The sequence below is a fragment of the Sorex araneus genome, chromosome 1 (genome assembly GCF_027595985.1).
Source record: "Sorex araneus isolate mSorAra2 chromosome 1, mSorAra2.pri, whole genome shotgun sequence".
NCBI classification, from domain to species: domain Eukaryota; kingdom Metazoa; phylum Chordata; class Mammalia; order Eulipotyphla; family Soricidae; genus Sorex; species Sorex araneus.
In genome coordinates, this window is record NC_073302.1 from 446273774 (window position 1) to 446279773 (window position 6000).

Consider the following 6000-nt stretch of genomic DNA (forward strand, 5'->3'; position numbering starts at 1 on the left):
CTTGTCCCATCACCTGGTGCTCTGCGCATGTGTCCTGTGCTCTCCCTTCCTCTGTCCCTCCCTCCCTCCCTCCCTCTGTCCCTCTCTCCCTCTCTCTCTCCCTGTCTCTCTCCCTCTCTCCCTTTCTCCTCTCCTCTCTTCCCCCTCCCTCTCTCTCCCTCCCTCTCTCTCCCTCTCTCTCTCTCTCTCTCTCGCTCGCTCGCTCCCTCTCTTGTCCTCTCTCTCTCTCTGCACTTTGTTTTTTATAAATGTTTTCATCATTCCAGCTTCTCCGTAGCTTCCAATGTTAAAGAGCCAGAAAGGAGGAGCAGGAAAGTGAGAGTGACAGAGACGCAGACGGCAGCTCTCGGGAAGCGGGTGGGGGTGAGGGAGGATGGGCAGGGCGGGAGCAAGCAGCAAAGCCCCCCAACCCACCCCAGAGCCAGCCACTCCTCCCACGGATGCTGCCCTGAGAACAAGCTTAAGCACGTGTTGAAGTATTGAGTACGGTGGCCACGGTATGAAATTCTAGCAGGCATGGTCTTGGTCGGGCTTCTAGCTTTTATGTTTTAAATAATGAAAATACTTTATATATTATCGCATATTAAAGTTTTGTTTTAGTCATGCTGCTGAGTGTGAGTGAGGAAACCGGAGTGGGGGTTAGAGATACTTTAACCTGTAAGGGCCCTGCCAGTAAAAACCTTACAGATTAAGGCGACATCTGTATTCAGAGACTGTCAGGCGTTGGCAATGCAAAAAGGAAGGCTGAGAATTTACTAGAAGGTAATGAGCAGGACCAGAAGGAAATTCCGCACCAAGGGGGCTTATGAAGAGCCAAAATTTGTGGCAGTTTCTTTAGCCAAGCTGACAAAACTGGCACTTCTGTGATAAAATCATCAAAGACGGACACGCACAATCTACCTCAGGCTTCTAGCGCGTGATGACACAGGCTAAGGATACCTGAAGAAACCACCGAAAATTTTACAATTCAAGAGGACCGGAGGGATAGTTAAGAGTGGGGAGGACACTTGGCTTGCACACAGTCAACCCGGGTTCGATCCCCAGCACCCCAGATAGTCCCCTGAGCCTTCCAGGAGTGTCCCTGAGCACAGAGCCGGAGGTAAGTCCTGAGCAAATCTGGCTGTGGCCCAAAAACAAAACTGAAGAAAAGACCCGCATGGGTAGAGCCAGAGAGATCGGGCAGAGGTCAAGGAGCTTACCTAGCACAAGGCCAAGCCAGGATCTGTCCGCAGCACCCCACATGGTCCCCGAAGTCTTGCAAGAAGTGACCCCTGAGCAGAGCCAGGAGTAAGCCCTGAGCACAGCTGGGTGTGGCCCGAATACAAAGAAAACAGCAAACTCAAGAACAAACAGAAAACTAAACCACTTCGTACCATTAAGAGTGCAGAGTAAGCTCCAAGCAACACTGGAGAGATCCCAATCACCAAAAATATTAAATAAATAAAATCAGTGTATCAGTCAAAAAAAAAAAGAGTGCATGATGGGGGCTGGAGCGATAGCACAACGGGTAGGGCGTTTGCCTTGCACGCGGCCGACCTGGGCTCGATCCCCGGCCTCCCATATGGTTCCCTGAGCACCGCCAGGAGTGATTACTGATTTCGGAGCCAGGAGTAACCCCTGAGTATCACCGGGTGTGACCAAAAAAAAAAAGTGCATGGGTGATCAGGATAGATCAAGGTGAAAATTTCAGGGGAAGGAGTGGCCGGACATGTAGTTCTCCGGGTGACTCTGGATTGGGGTGCCTGATTGGTATGGTGGAGGTATGTTTGGAGGGGGGGGCTGTGGAGGTGCGGCTCTATGTGTGGTGGCAACTCCTCTCCAGATTCGGGGTTGATGGGTCACCGGCTGAGAGTCCTCTTCCCGGCAGACCCCCAGGAAGACACAGTGTCTGCTCCCATCCCAGCGCCTCGGAGATGCTCCCGGACAGCTCATCAATCCACCGTTCCTGGGCCAACTGCCCTCTCCCAGGAGATATTCGCATCTGGCGCTCGGGCTGTGGGAGCAGATAAGGGGGCGCTCAGCCGGAGGCGCGTCGGACCTGGGCAGAGCGGCGGGAGCTGCATTTCTGAAATTGCTCTGCGGGAGGGGAGAGTCGGGAGCGGCAGGAGGAAGAGAGGGGGCTTGGCCCCGCGGGCCCGCGGCAGGCGCATCCTCCCCAGGCGCATCCTCCCGGGCGCATCCTCCCCAGGAGCATCCTCCCTGGGCGCATCCTCCCCGGGCGCATCCTCCCCGGGCGCATCCTCCTGGGCGCATCCTCCCCGGGCGCATTCTCCCCGGGCGCATTCTACCTGGGCGCATCCTCCCCGGGCGCATCCTCTCTGGGCGCTGGCGGCGCGCGGGGGCCGTCCCCGCGGCCGGACGTGCAGGCGCTCAGCCTGTGCCATGTGTCCCCACACGGGCACGTGTCCCCACAGCCGGGGGCCAGCGGGCAGGGGCGGTGGGAACCTCCTCTGGAGTCCTGAGCGCCCCCCAACCCTGAGCCCGCCTCGGCTGACCACCCGTCTCGTCGCGCCCTGCTCCTCTGGACCTGAGATCCGGGTGGTTGGGAGGGTCGCTCTAGGGTTGCAGCTGCAGAGGGTACGGTGTGTGGCGTCCGGTGGTGTCCTGGCGGTGTCTGGCCCGGCCCACCTGGACGCGGACCCTCTAGCTGGGGGACCCCGAGCCCAGCAGGCCGCGGGCAGCGCTGCCTTGCACGGGGCGGCCCGCAGGGGGCGCTGCTCGAAGCCTTCTTGCTCGCGCTGGGCTCCGTCCGAGAGGTCATAGGACGCCCCGCGACTGTGGGCCTCAGGGAGCGCCCCAGGGCGGGAGCAATCACTGCAGGGAGACTGTCCCTCCAGACGGGGGCGACCGAGTTCAGGCTTCTCAGTCCTGGGTGCCGCCAGAGGGATGCAGAGAGCTGGTCCTGCGCCTCCTCAGGGCTCACAGCATCACCAGGACCGGCTCCATCCTTCCTGGCCTCATCCTTCCCCTCCGTCGTCTCCAGCCTCATCCCTCCCACCCCATCCCTCCCTCTCCCGGCCCTATCCCTCCCGGCCCCTTCCCTCCCAGCCCCTTCCCTCCCAGCCCCATCCCTCCTGGCCCATCCTTCCAGGCCCCATCCTTCCTGGCTCCATCCTTCCCAGCATGCTCGGAGCTCAGAACCCCCCTGGCCTCGGGCCGCTGCCCATAGTGATTCATCTGACAGTCTCCCCTGAGACCCTCTGGGAGCCCTGGCTGTCGCCCGAGAGAGGGTCTGGCTGGGAGAGACACCCACAGGGACACTGTACAGTCATCCCAGGGGGTGGAAGAGAATGTTCTAGAACGTTCAGGGAAGAGGCGTTTCCTCTGTTCTGCTCTCAAGGTCACAGCTATGAGCTTCATGTCCGGGTGAAGGCAAGGTCAAAGTCTGTGGACACACCAGCCAGTCTTCCCTCAGGAACACGTCTCCGCTCGGGACCTGCCCTGTCCTCCTGCCAACACTCACACGTGTCTGCACAGGCATATACGCACACGGCACACGGGTACACACAGGTGCACACGCATGCACGCACATGCACGGAGTAACACTCGTGTTCACGCCCGCTCTTGCCCACGCCCCTTTTGCACACTTCCACCCCTCAGGAGCTGTGGTCAGACCTCAGCCTCCATGTCCAGGCTGCCCAGGGGACACTTGAACTTGCCCTCACACAGGAGTCTGAGGCCGGGTGGCTGCCGGGCGGGGGCCCATGTCCATCACTGCAGGGGCCCGGCCAGCAGCCGCTCCGGCCGGGCTGAGACAAGACCACAGACTCTGGCAGCACTCGACGCCCCTCTGACTCTGGGCCTCCCCCTCTGTGACCCCCTTCCTGGAGAGGCGTGGAGGGCACAGCCGCGGCCACCCCCTCGTGTGGCCAGGGCCCACGTGTGGCAGAGCCCCCTCATGCAGTGGGCGCCCCATTGGGAGGGGGGCGTGGGGACCTGCAGGGTGGGCTCCTGCTTGGGCCGGGATGGGCCCCCATGGCCCTCGGGGTCCAGCCCTCCCTCCAGCAGCTCGGGAGATACCTCTGGAGAGACCCCCTGGTCCAGCCTGGGTGTCTGACTGACCCACAGAAGCTGCCAGATCACGGCTGGATCCGTCGGGGTGTTTGGCTTGCTTTGCTTTGGGGGCCACACCCAGTGGTGCTCGGGCTCCCTCCTGGCTCCGAGCTCGGGGATCACTCCTGGCGGGCTCCGGGGACCAGAGTGGAGCCAGCCGTGAGCAGGGCCAGTGCCGCGCCCCTGCCCTGTCTCCGACCGACTCCTGCCTTGTTGGGAAGCTGAGACGCCTCTGGTCGCGGGTGGGCAGCGGTCAGGCAGGGACGCCCCGTGAGGCGGCCCCGGCTGAGTCTTCCACGCACACCTTCCTGCCCATGGTGCCCATCACCATGGAGACCGTCCCTGGTCACCCTGGTCACAGCATCTATCCCTGGGTCCAGCCCCACAGTGCCCACCCCACAGTGTGCACTCTTGTGCCCATTCCACAGCTCCCATCCCCGCAGTGTCCGTTCCTGCAGTATCCACTCCTGTGTGTCCATTCCACAATGTCCAGCCCCAACGTCACCTCAGGGAAGGAGGCGCAGAGGCAAGCCCAGGACCTTCTTGGCACCCTGCACAGGCACCCTGGAGCCCAGCCCTCCTGGCCGTCCTGCTCACCCAGACACAGGCTGACCCCAGGGCTGTCCTCCAGGGCACCCCCAGCCCCGGCTGCCCCAAACCTTCAGGCTCTGCCCTGGCCCGCACCTGCATCCTGAGGAAGAAGACACCAATCTGAGGGGACAGACACACCGACCCCGGCTCCATCCCTGAGCACTGCCAGCAGTGAGCCTCAAGCACTTGCCAGCAGTGACCCCCGGGCACTGCCAGCAGTAGCCTGGACCCACCCCTGGGTTCTGCCCCAAAACCCAAGCGAAGGGAGGGCACGGGGTGGGAGAGGGAGCCTGACCCTGAGCTACCACAAAGCCAAGCCACAACGCTGCTGGGGGGGTCTCTGGAGATGGGGCCAGGAGGGACCTGGCTTCTGTCCTGCTCTTCAGCCAGGCTCTGGGTGGGGGAGCATCTGATGGCGTGGGGGTCTCGGGTTGTGCAGCTCCCCAGGCCCGCCAGACGGGGCCCCAGGGAGCCTCCAGCCCCCAGAGTGACCCCTGGCTCCAGCTGCCTCTCCCTCGCTGGACAGTGCTGCTGGGGGAAGGTCGGAACCGTCTCTCTGGGATGGAAAGGTTCTGAAGGCAGTGGCGGTATTCACACAACATTGTGAAAGGGTATCCCCGAGTTACACACTTTAAAAATGCTACGGCGGGGGCTGGAAGATAGCACAGCGGGTAGGGTGTTTGCCTTGCATGCGACCGACCCAGGTTCGATTCCCAGCATCCCATATGGTCCCCTGAGCACCCCTGAGCATCGCTGGGTTGACCCAAAAGTGAAAAAAAAAAAAAAACTGGTTCCATGGCAGGGCTGGAGCTATACCACAGCGGGGAGGGCGCCCGCTTGCACGCAGCTGACCCGAGTTCAATCCCCAGCATCCCAAGTGCTCCCCCAGCCCTGGAGGGGTGATTCCTGAATGCAGAGCCTGGAGTAAGCCCTGACTGAGTGTGGCCCAAAAATCTAAAGCAAAACAAACAAAACATGGTTTGATGGTAAATGTCATGTTATGTGTATTTCATCACATTTTTTTTTGTTTGTTTGTTTTTAAAGCTGGTTAGGGAGCAAAGGTTTCCTGGCAATTAGGAAAGGAGCAGCAGCTGATTGGAGGGCGGTGACAATCGTGAGTGCAGGATCTGGGCAACTGCACTGGGTCATGAGGCCTGAGGGAGGGATACGGGGAGAGAGTGGTATCCCTCCTTCAGATCCCGAGTCCGCAGGCTGTCTGCTCAGCACCTGAGCCGGCCCTTTTTTTTTTTTTTTTTTTTGCTTTTTGGGTCACACCCGGCGATGCACAGGGGTTACTCCTGGCTCATGCACTCAGGAATCACTCCTGGCGGTGCTCAGGGAACCATATGGGATGCT